The following is a 26,224-nucleotide window of genomic DNA, read 5'->3' as shown; positions in this document are numbered from 1 at the left end:
TGCTTGGCTCCTGAACTCCCATTATAAGGATGTTTTATTCTTTCCCAGACTGTATACACATTTTTTAAAAGTCTAAGCGTCAATCAACCAGAACTTCTGAAGCTTTTAAATAGACGATGTTGTGTATCTGGAGCATGAGGAACATGTTCATCCAACCAGATGTCAAGAAGAGGCAACACCTCCTTACCACCTCCATTTAGCAAGATCAAAATTGCACTACTTTTCAAAAAGATATGCCTTGCAGCCATTACAAAAGCATAACTCAGCCCTGTACTAAAAGGCAAAATGCATTGGCAGAAACCATCATGACCAGGGTTCCTGTCAGTGCATTATAAATGACACATCCAAACAGTGTGGAAGTAGTATACATATCGCATGTCCTACATGACACACAAATATAGGTCAGATGTAATTCAGTGGGATACGTTTTTGAATAGCATGAGGTATCCTACTACCAAAGATACCTATGGTGTAGGAGGCTGGCCTGGTTTGTAATGGGTAACTAAGGTAGTTACACCGTATACCAGGTCTAGTTATCCCTTATTACTGAAATGTAGGCAGTGTCTAGAAGCCAGGCTGTCTAGAGGTAGTTGTAGGCAGAGCAGCCAAGGCTGAACTAGGAGACATGCAAAGCTCTTGCAATACCACTGTTGTCACACAGTACTTACACACTAGAAAGACAGTACTCAGTATTACCAAAATTAAAGGTATTTTATTTTAGTGACACAAGGCCAAAAATATCTTAGAGACTATACTCTCTTAGGAGGTAATTATTATACATAAAATATACACTAGTAATCAAAATCAGGTAGGTAAACAGTCATAAAATAGTGTAAATAGTGAAAATCACCATAGGTTACAATGGGCCGAAGGGTAACCCAAACCATATACTAAAATAGTGGAATGTGAATGTCGGTTTCCCACCTAGGCAAGAGTAGTGTGTAGAGGGGCGCTGGGAGTGTAAGGAAACACCAAAGGTAAATAAAGTACCCCACCCCAGAGCCCAGGAAACAGGAGTAAAGTTCAGCAAGTTTCCTCAGAACACACTAGAAATCGTCATAAAGAATAATGCAAAAACCAAGCAAGACTGCAAGACACTAACAATGGATTCCTGGACCTGAAGACCTGCGGAGAGAGAAGACCAAGTCCAAGAACAGCTGAAGAGTCCAGGAGTAACAGGAGCTCCTGCTAACCCGGATGAAGGTGCAAAGTGGATCCTCCGGTTGGAAGAAAATGTCAGAGATGCACCAGAGAAGACAGCTGCTGGTTGCTGCCTGGTGCAAGAGATGTCCCACGTCGAGTAGATGTACGCAGGATGGTTTTCATCTTTGGATTCCGTGAAAAAGCCTTGGCTCATGCAAAAGATGCTCTTGGCGGGAAAATGCACTACCTGGACCCAGGTGGGACCTGGGGGTCTCAACTCGGACTGAGGAGACAGAGGGGGCTCTTAGCACTTCAGAGAGCCCTCAAAAGACCAGGCAGTGCCCACAGGAGACCCAGGACAGTGGGACAAGGGAGCTGAGCATCGCAGGATAGAGTGCTGGGAACCTTGGCTACGCTGTGCACAAAGGATTACTTGGAGAAGTGCACTGAAGCCCTAGGAGCTGAAAAATGCGGAGTGCACAGGGGTACTGTCTGGCTCGGGAGGCAAGCTCTTACGTCCACCAAATTTGGACAGTTGGACTTTTGGACAGTCAGGATCACTTCAGTCCACCACCTGAGTTCCAGGATCCACGCTCGTCGTCAGGAGAGGGGACCCAGAATACCGGTCATTGCTGCAGAGAGGTGCCTGCTGAAGCAGGGAAGTGACTCCGTCACTCCATGGGATATTCCTTTGGTTCTTCTGGTGCAAGATAAAGACAGGCAATCCTCGGAGCATGCATGACCTGGAAACTATTGCAGTTGCTGGCTGGAGCGGAAGTTACAGAGGTGCAGAAGCCTTCTTGGATACTTTGTTGCAGTTGCAGAGTTCCTGGAGCAGTTCTGCGGTTGATCCGTCGGTAGAAAGTGAAGCACAGGTTGCAGGAGATTCCTGCTGAAGTCTTGCACAACCGAATCTGAGGAAATACCCAGAGGAGAGACCCTAAATAGCCCTGAAAGGGGGATTGGCCACCTAAACAGGTAAGCACCTATCACGAGGGGTCTCTGACGTCACCTGCTGGCACTGGGCACTCAGATGCTCTCCGAATTCCCTGACCATCCTGAAAACAAGATGACAGAACCCAGGGACACTCTGGAGGAGCTCTGGGCACCACCCCTGGGGTGGTGATGGACAGGGGATTGGTCCCTCCCCTTTCCTTTGTCCAGTTTCGCACCAGAGCAGGGACTGGGGGGTCCCTGAACCGGTGTAGACTGGATTATGCAAGGAGGGCAACATCAGTGCACTTCAAAAGATTTCCAGAGGCTCTGGGAGGATACCCCTCCCATGCCTGTAACACCTATTTTCAAAGGGAGACGGTGCAACACCCCTTTCCTAAAGGAAATGCATTGTTCTGCCTTCCTGGGATTGAGCTGCTCAAGCCCCAGGAGGACAGAAGTCTGTCCGTGAGGTGGTAGCCTCTGGGGTTGCAGTGGAGACCTCAGAAAACTGGTATGGCAGTACTGGGGGTGCATGGTCAGATTGGGGTACAATCTCCAGTTCCTAGCCACCTCACATGGACATATTCAAAGTTACCATCGTGGAGCTACATATATGTATTGACCTATATGTAGTGCACACCATGGTGGTAGTTAGAAGACTCGCATCAGACTTTTTGATGCTAGTTGGCGCTTTGCAAAAAAAATGTTGGCGCTAATCCTGTAAAGCACCCAGAGGCCAATTGTAACCAATGGGAGCCTCCTTTAAACACCTGCTCTGAGCAGGTGTTAAAAGTGCCGAAAAAAATGACACAAAGAAATCTAGATTTCTTTGTTCCATTTTTTGCCCCCCCCTTGCATACATTATGCTTGGAGCAGGCATAATATAGAGAAAAGGGTTACAAAGTGGCGCAATGCATGCATTGTGCCACTCTGTAAATCTGGCGCAGCGTTTTTGGCCATCTAACGCCACATTAGCATTAAAAAAATGACGCTAATGTGTCGTTAGAATGGCGCTAGGCCCTTTTAAATTTGAGCCTAAGTTCCAATGAGGGAAACGCCTTTATATTGGATTCACGCAGATTTGTCTTTTTCAGACATCACTTTATTTAAAAAAATAAAAAAATGTTTTTGCTATAATTGACTTGGACTTATTAATAAAGTCATTTGCTTATCTTCAGTTTTACTCAAGATATATTTATTTATTTAGAAAGTTATAGAGCGCAACTGTCACCTGAAAAATATCCTGGTGCTAATTGCCAATAAACCTGTTAATCCAGCCCTCCAACAGGCAGCAAGATGGGAATCATTGAGGAAACAGCCAGGCTTTCAAGGCCATTCTAAAGCCAAGATAGTGTTGGTGTCTGATGGAAGCTGGGAGCTGGTTCCAGAGTTGAGCTGCCTTAATGGAGAAGGCACTTCCACCCTGTTGAAACTTCTTAAACTTACCAGAACATACAAAATTGGCCGAGGATAACCAAAGGCATCTTCCCTGAGTATATTTCTGGAAGCTATTATGGAAATACAGGGGGCCAGAGCCCCGAAGGGCTTTAAATACTATACATAGGGCTTCGAACACAACCCTCTGTCTAACCAGGAGCCAATTGAGCTCCCTCAGAGCCTCTGACTCAGAGGATCTCCTAGGCTTATCCAAAGCCAGTTTGGCCTCCACTACCTGGACTCGATGTAATCTGTGCAGAAGAAAGTCTGGGGCTCCAAGAAGGAGCGCATTGAAATAACCTAACCTGCTTAAGGTTAAGGTACCACCAAGGGTCCAGCAGAGGAGGGCAGGAGAGGGAGAATTTTATGCAGACCTCATAGTTGAGAAAAACAGGTTCCTGTTACTTTGGTGACATGAGCTTCGAGCAATAGCTTGTTATCAAATGTCACCCTTAGATTACGGACAGTGTCAGAAGGGAGGACCTCGGTCTGAGTAAATTAAAAAAATAATTTATTTAATTAGGTAACCCTACACCACACTACAAGCGTTCTATGCACACAGCTCGCAGGCAGCACAACTACTCTAGGCTTTGACTCTTCGCACGTTTACTCTTGGCTGTTCGCACTTCTTCCATAAGATCCTTAAGATACCAGATCTCCTTGGCCAGTGAGTCTACCTTCTCTTGCAGGGCCTCGTTCTTACTTTCAAGCTCACGGCACTCTGCCGAAATTGCTTCCTGCTCTGCCCTCTTCTTTTGTCTGTAGCGTGTGGCTGCAGTCTTGTTCTGTTCCATCTTCTTGGTTTTCCTGTCTAGTTTCCTTTCACCACCTGCTACTTTCACCTTTGCTAATACTTTGTCATCGGTTGGGAAGGTGTACGGTTTGGGTCTCTCAGAGATGACAAGCTCGGGGCCTGGCCCAGGCTCCATTGAAGCTGGACTCTATTGGAGCAGCTCCATGTAAGGGGGGTTCATACATATGCTCAGGGGGGGTTCTACTGAAAAAGAGGGGCTCTGTTTGGGGGACACAAGGTACAATTCGTGGCTCAGACATATTCCACTATCATCAGATGATATCTCTTCCTCCCTCTCACACTTGGTAGATGGTTTCAGCTTTTGGAGCTCCCCAATATCCACTTCACTGCCCAGCTCCAAGCTGAAGGCATGGTCTGGACTAGATGCCCGCGAGTCAAGGGAGGGACAGAGAGGGAAATGCTCAGGAGAATTCTCCCGTTTAGGGGTCGGGATCAGAGAGCAGAATGGATCCTCGGGCAATTCCATTGCCTCTGCCAAAACATTTATTGGAAAAAGAAAATGGGCAGTGGGTGCTACCTGATCAGCCCCCAATGGAGACTTGGCTTGGCAAGTTGATGGTTCGGGCACTGGGAGACTACCCTGCACTATAGGGAAATGTGGGACCTCTAGCAGATCACACGAGCCTTCCAGTGCTGCCATGAGATCACCGGGCAAGACCGTGGCTTCCATATTCTCCGCCCCCAAGAGGGAATCAAAGTCTTCAAACACCCTGAGGTCCATTTTCTCCACCATCCAATCCATGCCAGTGAAAGCATCCTCCTCACTTCTGCCTGTGGGGTGCAGGAGAGATTTAGACAGCAAATCAGTGAGGACATTTTTCGACTTGAGGATGGAAAACCCTGGTGCTGGGCTTGGCCAATCTGCCCCGAGGCAGTCATCTAGGAGACCCAATGTGTCTTCAGCCGCCAAAGACGACTGGCTGAAGGGGGGCCGAAAGTCCCCCAAAAGTATATCGTCTGTCGAGAAGTCCATCTCGTGGAATTTTCAGTGTTAGTATGCGATGATTGCGTAGTCGGGTACAGTAGTGCTGCTGCGGGATGCCTTGAAAAACGCCATGGCTGCTCTGCCCGTGTGCCGTCCCGCTGCCTGGGCCTTGCTTGCTGCCGCTGCTGGGCGCGCTGCCGTTATACAGCCCTGGCTGAGGCTGGCAGTGGCACCAGGTTATGGCGCAGCGGCTAGCACAAATCCTTCTCTCTCTGTTTTCTCCTCACACTGACGTGTCTGAGTAGGTAGAGGCCAAAAATTGGGAGGCAAAGTACAGGAGCTTTGTTCACTGAGCAGCATAAAATCTCAGTTTTGTCTACATTAAATTTCAGAGTGTTGGAGTTATGCCATGAAACAATATCATTCATACAATTGTATAACGACATCATATCAGCCTGAAGGTGGCTATTTAATGTTAGAATTAGTTGTGCCATCAGTGTAATTCACTATTCGAATGTTATGAGACTTAAGTAGGGTTACCACGGGTCTCATGTAAAGATTAAACAGAATAGGGCTAAGCCATGTATTTCAGCTGCCGAGAGTCTTTCTAGAAGAATCTCATGGTTTCCTGTATCAAAAACGACAGATAAATCTAGTAAGATCAAAATAGCTGGCCTGCCGTCATCCGTATTCATGCGGAGTTCGTCCAGAGCCTTAAGAAGAGCTGATTCAGTTCTGTGACCCGGACGGAAACCAAGTTGATCATGTTCCAAAGGGATGGAGTTTCCTTTGGATCAGACTTGTAAGTGGACACTTCTAGATAACTTCAATGTTCTTTGGACAATTGTATTGGGATACTCACTGTTTTGCACTCTTTTGGTCATTATTAGTGTGCATCACCACTATTTTGGGTGACCCTTTATTTATTTTAATACCTCACCTTCCATTTTCCATTTTTATGAGCACATGGTGTCCCACCCTTTTTACTATTTCCTCTTGACTCTGAACTTTGTCCCTCTTACTGTTTTACTTTTGTGGTGTACTCACTAGTTCTTTAGATATACTAAAAACGTCTTTATGCTACTCATTATCTTTCAATATAGTGCTCTCAGTATGTTTGGTAGAGAAACAATACTTCATGTATGACTCATTCACACAACATGTATGTACATCTTAATAGTCTTATCCCGTTTCTTATGTGAAATTTGTATTCTTGTATGTATTTACTGCCTTGGGAAAGCCACGATATGTGAGGAAACGTGTTGGCTGTTGGGAGGGATATGTTATACTCAGAAGAGCATACTTAGCTTGACCTGGCACTCAATAAAGCCTGAAAGGAAAATAAATGTTAACGACTACTGTGTTCTGAATCCTATTTGAGAGAGACTCCTACATGCACTATTTGAGTAACTGTTAAGTGTGCTGTGGTAATTATTTTTGCATTATAAATGACCACTTGCTTGACGGTCATTTATAAATGTGCGGGCAGTCCCTCCACTAATGGAGTAATTTACTGTGTCCCTGTGCCGGAACAATGGCCCGTCTGCTCATTTATAAATTGAGCCCTAAGTTCATTTTCAAAAGAAACAAAAATAAATTTGTCCAAGAAAGCATTTCTATAGGCTGCCAAAAATGTTTAATATTAGTTTCATTTTTTTTTCTATTTGTAGGCCATGTGTATATATTGATATGTGTATTGATCAGGTGCGATGGAGCCAGTATAGTTATGGTTAGGTCAGTGTTTCCATCAGAAAGACTTGTTTGTGTTCTTAATTTTCTTAACTGTGTTCGATGAATCTGCATGAAACTGTTAAAAAAAGTCCGTCCACTTTGGGTTCTTCAATTTAAGTTTTATGAAGTGGGGTCAAGAAAAAGGTGGAGGAGGGTCTCTAAATAAAATTTCCTATTTTAATTGTAATCGAATTATTTGCTCCTCAAGACTAAAAAATGCTCAACTGCCTTAAAAAAAGGCACGAAGGTAGAACCTTTCTCAAGGGTTATGCTTTTTCTTATTTGGTGTAAATCCTTTCAGTATTTGTTTTAAAATAATTACATTTTAAAGAAGGGGCTTGGCTTGAGCATGAAGGGGTTAAACCTCAGAAAAGTTTAGAGATATTTAGGAGCCTGATATAGGGACTGTCTGCCAGCCCACGGTCCATCTGGGTGGTGGAGCACAGTATGTCGCCACCCTGATAGACTACGCCAACCATATATAGAGATCACCATCAGCCCAGTGGTGATCTGTGCACCTTCAGAGGAACCCCCGTCATGGCGGTTTCTCTGAACATACTGTAAGTCTGGATAATGTCATTGTCTGTTAGGCAGCCGCACACCAAATGTTTTTGTTTTTCAAACACAAACTCCCAAAGTGATATGCAACCAGAATATTGATTACAAAATATTGTGGTGCCAGAATATTAAGATCTAAATGTCCAGGACCATAATATCTTGAAGGTAAGTATTTAAAGGTAAGTAAGGGTTACTGTACTTTACGTTACATACATTCAACTTGACAGTATAAATGTGTATTTTTTTTAAAGCACTACATTGAAAAAGTCCTTTGCTGCTGCAGCAGAGATTAAAGAGATTTATACTTGGGAGACATATTCTCTCGAGCTCCACAAATTTGATTTGCATCATTAAATTTAGAAGGTCAAAACAGGGGGATATGCCTTCACAGTAAAAGCTACTAAACAAATACAAGAGCAACCAAGAATGTCCACGTGAACCTGAGTATAATTATCACAAAATGCATATCCATGTGAAACTCATTTACAATCAATTTAAATTTTATAGCAGAAAAATCTTGCTACTGGTTAACTCATGCAATTTTTTTTTTAAATGAAGACGAAAATCATCTGTCTAGAATCTTTCAAAAAAACTCCACTGAATCCAGTACCAATTCATATGTGTAAAACATGTTTTTAATGCTTTAAAAGCTGCATCCACATGTAATAATTAATCATTTTTATAAGCATACTTTAGGAAAATAAACAAAGAGTGATAGTTGAAACAAGTGATCCCCAAGTAAGAAAAGAGACACCACACCATAAAGCAATAACAAATCTCCTATAGTTCTGTGATATTTGGTGTATCTCAAAAAAAGACAGCCTGTTATTGAGTTATAAAGTATGCTTGTCAATACATTGATATTTCAAAACATAATTGAAGAGGTCTTGTCCAATTAGTGTGTCAACGGTGTTTCGACCCTCATGCTGGATTGTAGGGTCTCATCAGGACAAAAAATGACCTGGGGAATGGTGAAAGGTTGGAATTATTAAATTTAAAAAAGCTTCAGCTGGATGTCAAATATTGGTATCTGGAAAAAAGGGGTCTCAATTCAGGGAAAAAACTCCACTGAATCCAGTACCAATTTATATGTGTAAAACGTGTTTTTAATGCTTTAAAAGCTGCATCCGCATGTAATAATGAATCATTTTTATAAGCATACTTTAGGAAAATAAACAAAGAGTGATAGTTGAAACAAGTGATCCCCAAGTAAGAAAAGAGACACCACACCATAAAGCAATAAAAAATCTCCTATAGTTCTGTGATATTTGGTGTATCTCAAAAAAAGACAGCCTGTTATTGAGTTATGAAGTATGCTAGTCAATACAATTATATTTCAAAACATAATTGAAGAGGTCTTGTCCAATTAGCGTGTCAACGGTGTTTCGACCCTCATGCTGGATTGTAGGGTCTCATCAGTACAAAAAATGACCTGGGGAATGGTGAAAGGTTGGAATTATTAAATTTAAACAAAGCTTCAGCTGGATGTCAAATATTGGTATCTGGAAAAAAGGGGTCTCAATTCAGTGAGAAATCTTATATTAAAATCAGTATTTATGGAAGCAAGTTATATTAAGGCATAACCCACCACTGTCTGACCCAGAATGGTGCTTTTGTCACCCTAATATAAGAGCTTGGTAGACTGGCAGCATCTTCCCACAGTGGGGAACGCTGTACTTTCTTAATTCTGAAGTCTGGATACACATTTTCTTAATTCTGAAGTCTGGATACACAGGAAAAGCAGCTCAACTGCAGAACGAGCTTTCTCCCCTGTTAAGAGCCTCATCTGGGTTATTGCCTTTCAGGAAAGTCTTGAAAACCTGGCTCTTTCCAAAATAATTTATTCAAATAGATTGAGCTGGTCCTGTGATATTGTCAGATAGATAGCACCTTGTATGCTTTAGTGCCAGGATACCAGATTGGTGACTGCTGTGCTTTTACAAATGCTATAAATAAATAAATAATAAATACATTCTTCACTGTACATAGATGTAGAGTTAAGACTAATAAATCTATACTTAGCTACATGCATTTACATTCATAATATTTTGGTCCTCAACATTTAGGCCCTCATTACAATATTGGCGGTAAGTGCCGCTTACCGCCATGCTTACTGCCGCCAACATACCGTGACCGCTGCGGTATACCGCTACCCGTATTATGACCCGCACATAGCAATCTGCCACTATACAAACACACACACAAGTTCGCCAGCCCAAAGGTCAGTGATAAAATGGCGGTAGCAAAACCTACACTGTTATGCCAACAGAAATACGGCCACAGCATCATGACCCACGAATCACCGCGGCGGTCATTTAACCGCGGTAAACCATTGGCGGTACAGACCACTGCGCTCAAAATACACACACACATACAAAACTACACCACATTGGCCAATTCAAACTACACACACCTGACACACATACACACAACACACACACCCACACCAATATAAAACACACACACTACCCACAATCCTTTACGACCCAAAGATTTTGGCAAGTGAGAGAGAGACAAGCCAGGAGCGCCCACTAAATCTGAGTCACAAAACACCATCACCCATACACCATCCCACACCTCACAGCACACACCCTGACACATCACCCCACACACCCTCACACATACCACTCACACTATACCCATGGCACCACAAAGACACCCCAGGTTCTCAGAGGAGGAGCTAAGGGTCATGGTGGAGGAAATCATCCGGGTAGAGCCACAGCTATTTTGATCACAGGTGCAGCAGACATCTATTGCAAGGAAGATGGAGCTATGGCAGAGAGTCATGGACAGGGCCAACGCTGTGGGACAGCACCCAAGAACAAGGGATGACATCAGGAAGAGGTGGAATGACCTACAGGGGAGGGTACGTTCCGTGGTTGCAAGACACCAGATAGTGTTCAGAGGATTGGCGGTGGACCCCCACCTCCTCCCCCACAACTAACAACATGGGAGGAGCAAGTCTTGGTCCTCCCATGCATCCTGAGGGCCTGGCAGGAGTAGCAGGAGGACTGGACTCTGGTAAGTCAAATTCTTACTACTTTATCCCCAACCTACCTGCATGCCATCACAAACAACAACCCCTACCCTCACCCCCATCACCCCAGTACCTCACATATACCTTACCCTCACAACCCACCCATCCCAATACCAAGCCCTGCATGCAACACCAATCCATCACAGACCTGCATGGACACCCATCACCACAGCATGCACACTAGTGACAATCACTTAGCCAAACCAAGCACAACTCACACAAGCACAAGCTGCCTTGCTAATAACAACCATAAAGGGAAACATACCCATGCACAAGATAGCGCACGCCAAAACAATAACACTGCATTTACATCCCCACAGGACCCCCACTCAACGTCACTGGAGAGGAGGTGCCAGCCACATCCAGTCCCCCCCCCCCCCCCAGAAGAGGCCCACAGTGATGACAGAAGCTCTGCACGCCTGGATCACGATGACCAACCTGGCCCATCAGGGTCCTCTGGACAGTCGGTTACCTGGGGTCAGTGGGTACACGGTTCAGGGGACAGAGGCACAGGACAACAGGGAAGCTGGGAGGACTGCTGTGTGACAGGGGGAGGACAGGCCCAGAGAACCGATTCTCCACAAGGCACTCATCAACATCCTGGGAGCATACCACCATTCCCAGGAGACGATGGGCCAGATACTGGCCAAGTTGCAGGAGACCTAGCGGCTGCAGGAGGGACAGTACCTGGGGATCAGGGAGGACCTGAGGGACATCCACATCACCCTGGTCACCATTGCAGGGGTGCTGGCAGACATGGGCAACACCATGAGGGAGGCAGTGGCACACCAACGGCCCCTGACACTAACCATACCGAAGAACAGCCCTCCACTTCTGCCGACGCTAGTGGACAGGAGGCCCTGCCACAGGAACAACAGGCCACCAGCACCCTAGCTCCTGCAGAAGGAGAACCACCCTGCAAACAGTTCCTGCTATCCGGGCAGAAGCCAGAGAATATTGACAAGACCCCCACCAGGAAATAAGACTCCTGATTATCACTCTTCTGTCCCACTCTGTCACCGTGTCCGCCTTGAACTGCCATTGCTCCACTTCCTATGCCCCCTTGAACAATGCACCTGTGATACACATAGACTGTACTCTACCCTGGACTTTCCTCCATCAACAATCCAGCCCATTGCAATACCCCCTCCACTTATGAGCACCTAAATAAACACTCTTGAAACAAAATCAAATATGGAATCTGTCAATTGTTTGACATATGTATTAGTTTCACAAACTGTACACATTGCAATTCAAATGTACTGTAATATTTACATGGGTATGACCTGTTGTGGGCAGCAGTAAACACACCAGGAGCCAGAGTGGGGCACAGAGATCTGAAAATAGAGATGCCAAAGGGTACAGTAAGTGGCCATAGAAATAGGGAAATCAGGCTGCCATGTTCAATGTCAAACATAAAACTGCAATGGAAGGTGAAGTTACAGTGTCTTACCTGTGTGTCACTGGAAGTACTGTTGAATTAGTGTAGTTCTGTTGTCCACATCTTCTTCCTCTGCCTCCTCTTCGTCACTGTCCACAGGCTCCACCGCTGCCACACCACCATCCCCAGGCCCATCCTCCTGCAGAAAAGGCACCTGGCGTCTCAAGGCTAGGTTGTGCAACATGCAACGATGATCTGGCACACCTTCTTGGGTGAGTAGTACAGGGATCCACCTGTCAAAGGTTCGCTCAAGTACCCTCCTTGTTTGTCCATGTGCCTCATTCTAACGTTCCTCTGCCCTTGTCCTGGCATTCCTCTCTGGGGTCAGTAGCCATGAGAGGTTGGGGTAACCAGAGTCACCTGCAAATATCAAGGGATACCTGTTAGCCACACACTCACCCTTGGGCCAAACCCACACCCATATACCTACATCAAGTGAGTGTGGACCATGGGCTCACCTATTAGCCACACCCGGTGCCTCTGGAATTGAGACATCACATATGGGATGCTGCTATTCCTCAATATAAAGGCATCATGCACAGAGCCAGGATACTTTGCATTGACATGGGAGATGTACTGGTCCGCCAAACACACCATCTGCACATTCAGAGAGTAAAAGCTTTTTCTATTTCTGAACACTTGTTCATTTCTCCGGGGGGGACAAATGCAATATGTGTACCATCAATGACACCAATGATGTTGGGGGTATGTCCCAGTGCATAGAAGTCAGCCTTCACTGTGGCCAAATCCTCCACCTGGGGGCATATGATGTAGCTGCGCATGTTTTTCAGCAGGGCAGACAACACTCTGGTCAGCACGTTTGAGAACATACGGTATGACATCCCTGATGCCATGACCACTGTCTCTTGGAAGGAACCACTTGCCAGGAAATGGAGCACTGACAGGACCTGCACTAGAGGGGCGATCCCAGTGGGGTGAGGGATAGCAGATATCAGGTCTGGCTCCAATTGGGCACACAGTTCTTGGATTGTGGCCCTATCAAGTCTGTAGGTCAGGATAATGTGCCTGTCCTCCATCGTCACCAGTTCCACCAAGGGTCTGTACACAGGGGATGTCTCCATCTCCTATTCATCCTCAGTGGTTGAACTCTAGGGTGATAAACAGAAGGTCATATTCACACATATTTCAACATTAACATGCAATGTTTGCTTTACAGAAACACTATGTGAACTCGTAAGTCAGTTGCTGTGCCATTGTCTGCTGTGACGCAGTTAGGTGCCATGGCCTGTGCTCACCTGAAATGGCGGCTGCCTGACCTGTGAGGAGGGATAAGTGGAAATGAGGTAATTCCGCTGGCGTTGTGCACCGTAGCAGTCTGCGACCGCCATGCAACACCGCATTGGTTACCATTGGAGCCTATGGGTTCCAGGAGCCAATGGCAATGTACGCCGGTGGTGATGGTACGCACCGCCGCGGACGTGACTGCCATTTTCTATCTGTTCAGTCACTTGCTATCTGCCCTTCAACAGGAGAGGACCTACACTGCAAGTGCTGCTGTGACCTGTGTCTAAATGCGACAATGGCTTGAGTGTCTGGGGAAAGGGCCCCTGCCTTCACTTCGGAGGAGTTGGAGAGACTGGTGGATGGGGACCTACCACAGTACACTTTACTCTATGGCCCTCCAGACAAACAGGTGAGTACACTGTGAGCATGATGCATGGGGCATGAATGTATGGATTGCTGTGTGTGTAAGCCTCGTGTGGGGGGGGTTTGAGGGGGTCCTGTGTAGAGCTCTGCATGTATGGTAGTCAATGTAAGTGCATAAGGGGATGGGATGGATATGTTGGGCCATGAGTATAACAGTCCGGACGGTATGACTATTACCTTTTCCGCTGTATTTTTTCTGCAGGTCAGCGCCCATCAGAAAAAGGGTATTTGGCGGGCCATCGCCAAGGAGGTGCGGACCCTAGGGGTCTTTGACAGGCGGAGCACCCACTGCCTCAAACGGTGGGAGGACCTGCGCCGCTGGGCAAGGAAGATGGCGGAGGCCCAGCTGAGGCTGGTCTCCCAACGAGGAAGGGGTGCCCATCGTACCCTGACCCCCCTGATGTTCCGCATCCTGGCGGTGTCGTATCCGGAGTTGGATGGGTGCTTGAAGGCATCACAGTACAGATTCAGAATCATGACTTTGCGTGCGTTAAGATATTCCCTAGGTGGGGGATGTGGGCTGTGGGTGCCCCTAGGCCAGGGCGAACATGGCAGGGTATGTTCACTGATGGGCAAGCTCAGATGCACTCCAACCCCAATAATGTTAGTGTGCATCTGCTACTGGGTAGAGTCCTGTGGGTTTCAGGTGTGCAGCTAATGGCGTTAGGCATTGTACCCCATGGGCTGGTGACTAGCATTGTAACTGGTAGTGCATAGAGCTGTTCCCTGTGAGTTGTGTACGCCAACAGTAGTGTTGTTGCTGGCATTGACCAAGTATATCCTCTGTCTCTCCCCCCCCTTTTTGTTTTGTCACCCTGTCCTTGTGTGCATTAACATCATCTGGCGAAGGAGCAGAGGCACCGGCGATGGAGGGAGCTGCATTCCACATGGGCCTAGAGGCCGAATGCATCGACTGTGAGAGCACCAGTGGGACGGAGGGCGAGGGGAGCACCACAACGGAGACAGGACAGTACCTACAGCGACACCTCCTCTGATGGCAGCTCCCTGGCGGTGGTGGACACCTCTGTGACCACCCCAACTACAGATACAGCCGCCTCCCCCTATACCAGCACCGCCCTCCCAGCACCCCCTCAGCGTGTTTCCCATGCCTGCTCACCCAGGAGGGTGGGCATCTCCTTACCCCAAGCACCTCAGGCCCTGCCCCAGTCAGCCCTGCTGCCCTCAGTGAGGCTATTGACCTCCTGAGATCCCTCTCTGTTGGGCAGTCAGCCATACTGAATGCCACCCAGGGTGTCACAGGGCATTTGCAACAAACAATTGCATACCTGGAGGGCATTCACTCTGGCGTGGCAGCCCAACAGCGAGAATTCCAGGCTCTGGCCAACTCACTGATGGCAGCCATTGTCCCTGTCTCCAGCCTCCCCCCTCCAACTTCCTCTACCCAGTCCCAATCCCCTCAACCCCAGCCTATCCCAAGCACTCCTTCAGACCAGCAATCACCCAAATCAACACACGGAAGTGGCTTAGGCAAACACAAGCACCACACTTCATCTCACAGGCACTCACACAAGCACCATCCACATGCAAACACACCAACATCCACTGCCTCCACTGTGTCCCCTCCTCCTCATCGTCTACCTCTCTCCCAGTAGCGTCTCCACTCACACCTGTATGCACTACATCCTCATCCACTACCTCCATCACCAGCACTGCTATCACTACACGCCCCTCACTGACAGTCACCACCCCCACTGACAGTCACCACCCCCACATCCATGCACACATCCCCTGTGTCCTCTCCCACTGTGTCTGTGCCCCCTCCTCCCAAAGTACACAAACGCAAGCACTCAGACACCCAGCAGCCATCCACCTCACAACGGCATGCAACCCATGCACCTGCACCCAAACACAGCAGACGGACTGTCAGTGAGGGGCGTGTAGTGATAGGAGTGCTGGTGATGGAGGTAGTGGATGAGGATGTAGTGCATGCAGGTGTGAGTGGAGACGTCATTGATGAAGCATCCACCATTGATGAAGCATCCATCATCGGTGAAACATCCATCATCGACGATGCCTCGACCGTCAACGGCACCACCACCATCAACTGCACCTCCACCATCAACAACACCTCCAGTGTCAACAGCACCTCTGTCATTGACGACGTCTCCACCATAGAGGATGACTACATTGTTGACATTCACTATATTGTTGACGGCCACTACCTCCTCGATGACTATCACATGGATGACGACAAAACCATTAGCAATGACAACACAGACAACCTTACCATCACACCAAATTATTCCATCGTCAACCGCACACTCCTTGTCAACGCCTCCATCATTTAGAATGAAAAGACCCTCAAGCTTGCAAGTGACCCTTTTTTTCAAGCACCATCATCCAGACAATTTTACCAAGATCCTTCACAGGTATCACCATTACCTCCTGCCAATTTTCTGGAAGAATCTGATGATGAACGTTTATTTGGCCCAGCACACAGCCCATCACAGCTGAATGTCAAATACCAAGACAGTGATGATGTTGAATATGACCAATATGACACCCAGGAATTTCTCCCACAGCGTGCAGCTGCCAAGACCCAGCAATATATAGAACCCATTCAGGAATCCATGGTTCAGCTTCCTGTGGCTTTAGTATAAGACTTACACACCATGTTATTAGACTACTGTACATGTTTTTCAACACCTGTGGGATCGCAACCACCTCCTCCTCCAACAGCGCCACCTCTTATACCTCCTTCCACACTGAGGGTTGTTACACCCTCACACATTGCCGTTCCACCATTGCAAGATCCACCTTCAACTGATGGTGATGTGGAGGAGGGTGAAATTCAAGGCGCCAGACCCTCTATAAATCAATGGAATTAATACATAATTCCCACACCTTCTCCTCCACATGCCCAACTAGCAGACTTGCCACGAGAGGACATAGGTGTTTTTCATGACCTGATGGAAAAGGCTGCGACTAGGTTTCACCTTCCTATGATGGTGAAGCACTCTGACTGCTTTCTTTACAATTTTAAAGACCAGTCAAGAAGAACGGTGAGAGCAATACCAATAATAGACTATATATGGGAAGAAGACGTAAAAGTCATGAAGGCACCTAAAATAGACAAAAAAATACAAGGCCATAGACGATGCACCAGCATGTTTGGTGGGACATTGAAATCCAGACTCCGTGATCACCCAGGCTGCACAGAGGAGATCAAAGAATCCCTCAGCGCCTATCACTTCCCCTCCTGACAGGGAGGGTAGAAGACTCTATAACATAGGCAAGAGATTCATTGCCATCTCTGGAACTACAGTGCAGGCAGCAAATGCCTTAGCAATACTGGAAAGGTATGACCGACAGATGTGGTCAGATATTGCACCATATCTAGACTTTCTGCCAAATGATAAAAACAGGAGAAAGAGCAGCTTCTGAAATCATTGACTCATCAATGGACATTGCTTCCCTTGCCTTTCGTCAGCTGGCTGGTGCAGCCATCCTTAGACGCCAAGGAAGGTTAGCTTAAGGAGACCACATTCCATCCAAAGGTACAAAGTACGATTCTGGACACGCCTTTCAAAGGTGATATGCTTTTTGGCAACCATATAGATGATGCATTACAGGCTATCAAGGCAGATACCGATACATCTAGTTTCGCTGGAACGCTTCAATATAGGAAAACACTTTTTCATTGTGCAAAAGGTGGACGAACCTATGCCTTTTGTGGAAGCTATTAAAGGTACGAACCTCAAAACTTTCAGTCATTTCATTCCACCTACCAGCAGCACCAATATCGTGCGCCACCGCAAGCTGCATTTTCCAGACAGCATGTCCAAACGTAAACAACCAGCACAATGTAGAGACACGTCGAGGAATAAGTTATAATTCAGTGGAGCCTGCTACAGTTTCCCCTGTCCTACCACCCAAAGGAGCACACATATCTTGTTACTATAACCAATGGAAACAAATTACCACAGACAAGTGGGTCCTGGATATAATAAGATATGGCCATACTTTGAAGTTTGTCCAACTTCCACCTCCTCATCTGCCACAAACATCACCATCATGCTACAAAAGGGTGCAATAGAGAACGTTCCTCATTCTCAGAGAGGAAAGGGGTTTTATTCTTCCTTCTTCCTAATAAAGAAAAAATTGGGAGAATGGTGCTCCATTCTAGACCTTCGGGAGTTAAACAAATACATATAGAAAAAGTCGTTCCAGATGGTAACTCTCCAGGAGATATTGGAACTTCTAGAGCATGCAGACTGTATGTGCACTCTCAATTTGCAAGACGCCTACTTTCAACTCCCAATCACCCTAAAGCATCAAACATTTCTCCGCTTTACTGTGGCAGGAGCTCACTTTCAGTTCAGAGTCCTACCCTTCGTTCTCCGTTCAGCTCCCTGAGTGTTTACCAAATACCTTGTCCTGTTAGCTGCACATTTGAGGCTCAAAGGACTACAACTTTTTCTGTATCTCGACGATTGGCTTGTAAAGGCGCCATATCTTCAGGCCTCAGAAGCCACGTCGATTTGCCTCCATCTGTTTTGTTCTCTAGGACTCAAAGTCAATTTCCAAAAATCGGTACTTCAACTCTCTTAGAAGATACATTTTCTGGGGCAACTCTGGACACCATACAAAACAATGAATTCTTGACCGCTGAGAGGCAAAGTGGCATGATATCACTGGCTCATGATCTATCCAGAAAATAGTTTATTTCTGTCTATATCCTCAAGTCATTTCTTGGCACGATGTCCTCAGCCATTATGGTGCTGCCTCACACATGTCTCAGAATAAGACCCTTCAAAAAACAGTTGGACAAGCAATGGCTCCAATTAACCTGATCATTCAACGATCTAATTTGAATTGCTCTGATCATGAAAAAGGTACTTCTGAGGTGACAATCCACCAGCAACCTTTTATCAGGGCTAACATTTCTCTCTCCACTTCCAGATTTCATTATTACCACAGATGCCTCCCTGGAAGGTTGTGCAGCCCATCTTCAAGCTCTCCAAATAAGGGGCAGATGGAGTGTTTCTCTTTCCAAAATGCATATCAGTTTCCTAGAGTTCAGAGCCATTTTTCTGGCATCGCAGTCATTCCTTCCGAGGATACAAACATCATCTGTCCTCATTCGAACAGACACCACCACCTGCATGCATTATCTAAACAGGCAGGGAGGTGCAAGGTCCCAAATTCTCTCTCTAGAAGCTCAGAAAATGTGGAAATGGACACTACCACACCGTATCTCCAGCAAAGCGAGCATCTTCCAGGAATAAAGAATAATCTAGCAGACATCCTGAGCAGAACCAGTCAAATTTGCTGTTAGAAATGGGGTCCCTGGTTGGCAGTCAGGTTGCACTCTGTCTAAGCGCAGGGACCCCACTCTAGCCACAGTAAAGAAAAAACACACCTGGTTAACCCCTGCATACCCCCTTCTTAGCTTGGCACAAGCAGCAAGGCTTAACCCCTGAAGCAATGTGTAAAGTATTTGTGCCAACACACACAGTAATACAGTGAAAACACTACAAAATGGACAACACACCAGTTTAGAAAAATAGGTAATATTTGTCTAAATCAAACAAGACCAAAATAAAAAAAATCCTACATACACAAGTCAAGATATGAATTTTCAAAAGAATAAGAGTCTTACTCCATAGGAAACAATGGAAACGTTGTTACACAAAGTACCTGGTTTGCGTCAAAAATAAAACTGCACACGTGAGCGTGTGTCAGAAAAGTCAGCGATGCTTCGATTCCTTACTGGCAAGTGAGGCTGTGCATTGTTTCTTTCCAGTCAGGTCAGCGATGCATCATTTTTCTCCCTTGCAAGAGAGCGATATATTGATTTCTAGATGGGCACCTCAGGTCTAGACAGGCTTTGCATCGATTTTTCATGCCCAGCGATGTTGCGTTCGAAATCTGGTCGCACAGTGTCAGGAAACCATGCTGCATGGGGTTTGCGTCATTATCAGCAGCTGCAAGTGGGTGTTTTGCGCATCGTTTCTCCAACCGTAATGCGTCGATCTTCCAGCTGTGATGCAGGCGGAGCGGCGATTTCAGCTGCGAGGCCTGCGGCGCATCGTTTATCAGCTGCATTGCGGATGGTGCGTTGAAAATGTACCCACATGGCAGTCTTTGCGTCAATTTCAGTCCTTTTCCTCCAGCTTCACCTTTTAGAGGACGTCTTTGATGGCACTGAGACTTCAATAACAGGAGGCAAGCTCAGTTCAAGCCCTTGGAGATTCTTCTCAAGCAGGAATGCACAACAAATTATAGTCTTTGTCCCCGGTTCACAGGCAGAGGCAGTAACTGCAGGGTAGCCCAACAAAGCACAGTTACAGGCAGGGGCAACACTTTGCCTCAGCTCTTCAGCTGTTATCCTTGGTAGAGGTTCCTCTTGAATCCTTGAAGAAATCTGATTTTCAGGGGTTTTGGGTCCACTGCTCATACCCATTTCTGTCTTTGAAATAGGCAAACTTCAAAGGAAAGTCTCTGTTGTTCACAAGATCCTGCCTTGCCAAGGCCAGACTCCAGACTCGCACCAGGAGGTAGGAGACTGCATTGTGTGAAGGCAGGCACAGACCATTCACGTGTAAGTAACCACTCCTCCCTCCACTCTAGCTCAGATGGCCCATCAGGATATGCAGGCTATTCCCCAGATCCCTTTGTCTTACTGTCTAGGGGGTATTCACAAACGGCGCAACTGTCAGTCTGACCCAGCCAGGGAATCCACAAACAAGCAGAGTCACAGAATGGTTTAAGCAGGAAAATGCCCACTTTCTAAAAGTGATATTTTCAAACTGACAGTTTAAAAACCAACTTTACCAAAAGATGTATTTTTATTTTTAAATTGTGAGTTTAGAGACACCAAGCACCATATTTCTATCTGTTCCCACACAGAATCTGCACTTAAAAGTTATTTAAAGGCAGCTCGCATGGTAACCTTTGAGAGAGATAGGCCTTGCAACTGTGAAACCTTTAACATACACTGCACCCTGCCTATGGGGCTACCTAGGGCCTACGTTAGGGGTGCCTTACATGTATAAAAAGGGAAGGTTTAGGCCTGGCAAGGGGGTGCACTTGCCAGGTCGAATAAGAAATTTAAATCTGCACACACAGACACTGCAGTGACAGGTCTTAGCCATGTTTACAGGGCTACTCATGTGGGTGGCATGACCAGTGCTGAAGGCCACTAGTAGCATTTGATTTACAGGCCCTGGGCACCTCTAGTGCACTTTACTAGGGACTTGCTAGTGAATCAAATATGCCAATCATGGATAAATCAATCACTAATGCAATTTACACAGAGAGCATATGCACTTTAGTACTGGTTAGCAGTGGTAAAGTGCCTAGAGTCCTAAAGCCAACAAAAACTGGTCAGAAAAATGAGGAGGAAGGAGGAAAAAAGTTTGGGGACGACCCTGCAAAAAGGGCCAGGTCCAACACTTGCCAAGAATGGGAACTCAATGAAACAATTCTCAACTCCATATTACAGAGATGAGGCACACCACATTTAGAACTCTTTGTGTCGCAAGAGAACTGAAAATGCTGGTTCTTCACCAGCTGGGAACCACAGAGAGGGTCATGGGGGAATGTGTTTTCGATAAGATGGTCAGGGATCTTTACGTACGATTTCCCCCATACCCTCTCATCTCCAGGATTCTAATGAAAATTAAGAGAGAACAGTGCTTCCTGATCCTCATTGCTCCTTGCTGGCCCCGACAACACTGGTTCATGCAACTTCTTCTACTCTCGGAAACCAACCCATATCACCTACCTGTAACATCAACTCTATTAACCATGAACAAGGGGCAGATTCTCCATCCACATCCCACCTGTCTCCAATCACATGCATGGCTCCTGAATTCAGCTAGCTCAAGCATGTAAACATCCTCCAGGGTTGCAGGGATATTTTATCAAAGGCGAAAGCTGATTCCACCAACAGACCCTATAGATTCAAATGGAGATGTTTTTGCTCTTGGTGTCTGCAAAAAAAAATCCACCCTCTCAATTAATTGCAAGAACAGATTATACGTTACCTACTACCTCTGGCTAAATCAGGACTGATACATGCGTCTGTTAAAGTTCACCTCGCTGCTATTTCATGTTACAGACGCTGTAGGAAAGTACCATCTTGCCTGGCATGTTACCCCCATTTTTCACTGTATATATGTTGTTTTAGTTGTATGTGTCACTGGGACCCTGCCAGCCAGGGCCCCAGTGCTCATAAGTGTGCCTGAATGTGTTACCTGTGTAGTGACTAACTGTCTCACTGAGGCTCTGCTATCCAGAACCTCAGTGGTTATGCTCTCTCATTTCTTTCAAATTGTCACTAACAGGCTGGTGACCAATTTTACCAATTTACATTGGCTTACTGGAACACCCTTATAAATCCCCAGTATATGGTACTGAGGTACCAAGGGTATTGGGGTTCCAGGAGATCACTATGGGCTGCAGCATTTCTTTTGCCACCCATAGGGAGCTCTGACAATTCTTACACAGGCCTGCCACTGCAGCCTGAGTGAAATAACGTCCTCGTTATTTCACGGCCATTTTACACTGCACTTAAGTAACTTATAAGTCACCTATATGTCTAACCTTTACCTGGTAAAGGTTAGGTGCAAAGTTACTTAGTGTGAGGGCACCCTGGCACTAGCCAAGGTGCCCCCACATTGTTCAGGGCCAATTCCCCGGACTTTGTGAGTGCGGGGACACCATTACACGCGTGCACTACATATAGGTCACTACCTATATGTAGCTTCACAATGGTAACTCCGAATATGGCCATGTAACATGTCTATGATCATGGAATTGCCCCTTATATGCCATCCTAGCATAGTTGGCACAATCCCATGATCCCAGTGGTCTGTAGCACAGACCCTGGTACTGCCAAACTGCCTTTCCTGGGGTTTCACTGCAGCTGCTGCTGCTGCCAACCCCTCAGACAGGTTTCTGCCCTCCTGGGGTCAAGCCAGGATTGTCCCAGGATGGCAGAACAAAGGACTTCCTCTGAGAGAGGGTGTTACACCCTCTCCCTTTGGAAAATGGTGTGAAGGCAGGGGAGGAGTAGCCTCCCCCAGCCTCTGGAAATGCTTTCATGGGCACTTTTGGTGCCCATTTCTGCATAAGCCAGTCTACACTGGTTCAGGGACCCCTTAGCCCTGCTCTGGCGCGAAACTGGACAAAGGAAAGGGGAGTGACCACTCCCCTGACCTGCACCTCCCCTGGGAGGTGTCCAGAGCTCCTCCAGTGTGCTCCAGACCTCTGCCATCTTGGAAACAGAGGTGCTGCTGGCACACTAGACTGCTCTGAGTGGCCAGTGCCACCAGGTGACGTCAGAGACTCCTTCTGATAGGCTCCCCCAGGTGTTGCTAGCCTATCCTCTCTCCTAGGTAGCCAAACCCTCTTTTCTGGCTATTTAGGGTCTCTGTCTCTGGGGAAACTTTAGATAACGAATGCAAGAGCTCATCCGAGTTCCTCTGCATCTCTCTCTTCACCTTCTGCCAAGGAATCGACTGCTGACCGCGCTGGAAGCCTGCAAAACTGCAACATAGTAGCAAAGACGACTACTGCAACTCTGTAACGCAGATCCTGCCGCCTTCTCAACTGTTTTCCTGGTGGTGCATGCTGTGGGGGTAGTCTGCCTCCTCTCTGCACTAGAAGCTCCGAAGAAATCTGTGGGTCGACGGAATCGTCCCCCTGCAACCGCAGGCACCAAAAAGCTGCATTACCGGTCCCTTGGGTCTCCTCTCAGCACGACGAGCGAGGTCCCTCGAATCAAGCAACTCTGTCCAAGTGACTCCCACAGTCCAGTGACTCTTCAGTCCAAGTTTGGTGGAGGTAAGTCCTTGCCTCCCCACGCCAGACTGCATTGCTGGGAACCGCGACTTTTGCAGCTACTCCGGCTCCTGTGCATGTTTCCAGGATTTCCTTTGTGCACAGCCAAGCCTGGGTCCACGGCACTCTAACCTGCATTGAACGACCTCCTGAGTTGTCCTCCGGCGGCATGGGACTCTCTTCTGCAACTTCGGGTGAGCACCGTTTCACTCCACTTCGTAGTGCCTGTTCTGGCACTTCTCTGGGTGCTGCTTGCTTCTGAGAGGGCTCCTTGTCTTGCTGGATGCCCCCTCTGTTCCCTCACGCAATTGGCGACATCCTGGTCCCTACTGGGCCACAGCAGCGTCCAAAAACCCTAACCGCGAGCTTTGCAGCTAGAAAGGCTTGTTTGCGGTCTTTCTGCAGGAAAACACTTCTGCACGACTCTTCACGACGTGGGACATCCATCCTCCAAAGGGGAAGTTTCTAGCCCTTGTCGTTCTTGCAGAATCCTCAGCTTCTACTGTCCAGTGGCAGCTTCTTTGCACCCACAGCTGGCATTTCCTGCCCACTCTCGACTTGATCTTGACTTTTGGACTTGGTCCCCTTGTCCCACAGGTACTCTCGTCTGGAAATCCATCGTTGTTGCATTGCTGGTTTTAGTCTTTCCTGCAGAATTCCCCTATCATGACTTCTGTGCTCTTTGGGGAACTTCAGTGCACTTTGCACTCACTTTTCAGGGTCTTGGGGTGGGCTATTTTTCTAACCCTCACTGTTTTCTTACAGTCCCAGCGACCCTCTACAAGGTCACATAGGTTTGGGGTCCATTCGTGGTTCGCATTCCACTTCTAGAGTATATGGTTTGTGTTGCCCCTATCCCTATGTGCCCCCATTGCATTCTATTGTGACTATACATTGTGTGCACTGTTTTCTATTGCTATTACTGCATATTTTGGTATTGTGTATATATATCTTGTGTATATTTGCTATCCTCATACTGAGGGTACTTACTGAGATACTTTGGCATATTGTCATAAAAATAAAGTACCTTTATTTTTAGTATATCTGTGTATTGTGTTTTCTTATGATATTGTGCAAGTGACACTAGTGGTACTGTAGGAGCTTCACTCGTCTCCTAGTTCAGCCTAAGCTGCTCTGCTAAGCTACCGTTTTCTATCAGCCTAAGCTGCTAGACACCCCTATACACTAATAAGGGATACCTGGGCCTGGTGCAAGGTGTAAGTACCCCTTGGTACTCACTACAAGCCAGTCCAGCCTCCTACATTGGTCGTGCAGCGGTGGGATAAGTACTTTGCAACTGCTTACCACTTTTGTCATTGTACTTTTCATAAGAGAAAAATATACAAAACAAGTTCAGTGTATGTACACCTAACCAAAAAGTTTTGCTTTTCTTCTCTCACTTCTTTACTAAGTGCTGAAAAGTACCTCTAAACTTTCTAAAAAGTTCTTAAAAAGTTAAAAAGTTTTTTTCTGTCTTTCAAAAAGTTCTGAAAAACTTTTTTCTCACTTTTTCTATCCCTTAAACACTTTCTATCATGTCTGGTACAGGCCAAACTCTTGATCTGTCCAACATAGCTTATGACAACCTTAGCTGCAAGGAAGCAAGGAGTCTCTGTGTAAATAGAGGTTTAGGGGTAGGGAAGAATCCCTCAAGACAACTGTTGGTTAATATGCTCATTGAACAAGATAAGACCTTAGGTGGCACTTCTGGTGAGAAATTAGCTGTCGGTTCCCACTCTGATTCTGGGGCACCCCTGGCAAAAGATGTGGGAGGGAAGCTTTCCAACCTGCCCCCTAGCAAGCCACCTAGCATAGCTGGTACTGATGTGAATTCACATCATAGTAATAGTGTTGTTTCTCATCACAGTCATAGTGTTGTGTCTCATAACAGTAAAAGTGTTATTTCTGTAGGCCAGAATGTTAGAGTGTCATCTGTTAGGGCCAGGTCTCCTTCTGTTCATTCTCAGCATACTTCTGTTTCTAGACATGCCTCTCCCACCCACCCTGATGACAGAGTGTTAGAAAGGGAGCTCAATAGATTGAGAGTGGAACAATCCAGACTGAAGCTCAAGAAGCAACAGCTGGATTTAGATAGGCAGTCCTTAGAGATAGAAAGAGAAAGACAGAAATTGGGATTTGAATCCCATGGTGGCAGCAGCAGTATTCCCAATAGTCATCCTGCAAAAGAGCATGATTCTAGGAATCTGCACAAGATAGTTCCCCCTTATAAGGAGGGGGATGACATTAACAAGTGGTTTGCTGCACTTGAGAGGGCCTGTGTTGTACAGGATGTCCCTCAAAGGCAGTGGGCTGCTATCCTATGGCTATCATTTAGTGGAAAAGGTAGGGATAGGCTCCTTACTGTGAAAGAAAGTGATGCCAATAATTTTACAGTTCTTAAGAATGCACTCCTGGATGGTTATGGCTTAACCACTGAACAATACAGGATAAAGTTCAGAGAGACCAAAAAGGAGTCTTCACAAGACTGGGTTGATTTCATTGACCATTCAGTGAAGGCCTTGGAGGGGTGGTTACATGGCAGTAAAGTTACTGATTATGACAGCCTGTATAACTTGATCCTGAGAGAGCATATTCTTAATAATTGTGTGTCTGATTTGTTGCACCAGTACTTGGTGGACTCTGATCTGACCTCTCCCCAAGAATTGGGAAAGAAGGCAGACAAATGGGTCAGAACAAGGGTGAACAGAAAAGTTCATACAGGGG

The 26,224-nt window shown here is 46.5% G+C and overlaps 1 pseudogene; it reads right to left on the bottom strand.

Moving 5' to 3' along the window:
• Positions 1-4,017: 4,017 nt before the first annotated feature.
• On the bottom strand, positions 4,018-5,322 carry LOC138250023 (cyclic AMP-dependent transcription factor ATF-4 pseudogene; annotated as a pseudogene).
• Positions 5,323-26,224: the final 20,902 nt, after the last annotated feature.

This window comes from Pleurodeles waltl, chromosome 8 (genome assembly GCF_031143425.1).
Source record: "Pleurodeles waltl isolate 20211129_DDA chromosome 8, aPleWal1.hap1.20221129, whole genome shotgun sequence".
NCBI lineage: Eukaryota > Metazoa > Chordata > Amphibia > Caudata > Salamandridae > Pleurodeles > Pleurodeles waltl.
The sequence above is the reverse complement of the archived record's forward strand: the minus strand, read 5'-3'. Positions and strand labels throughout refer to the sequence as shown.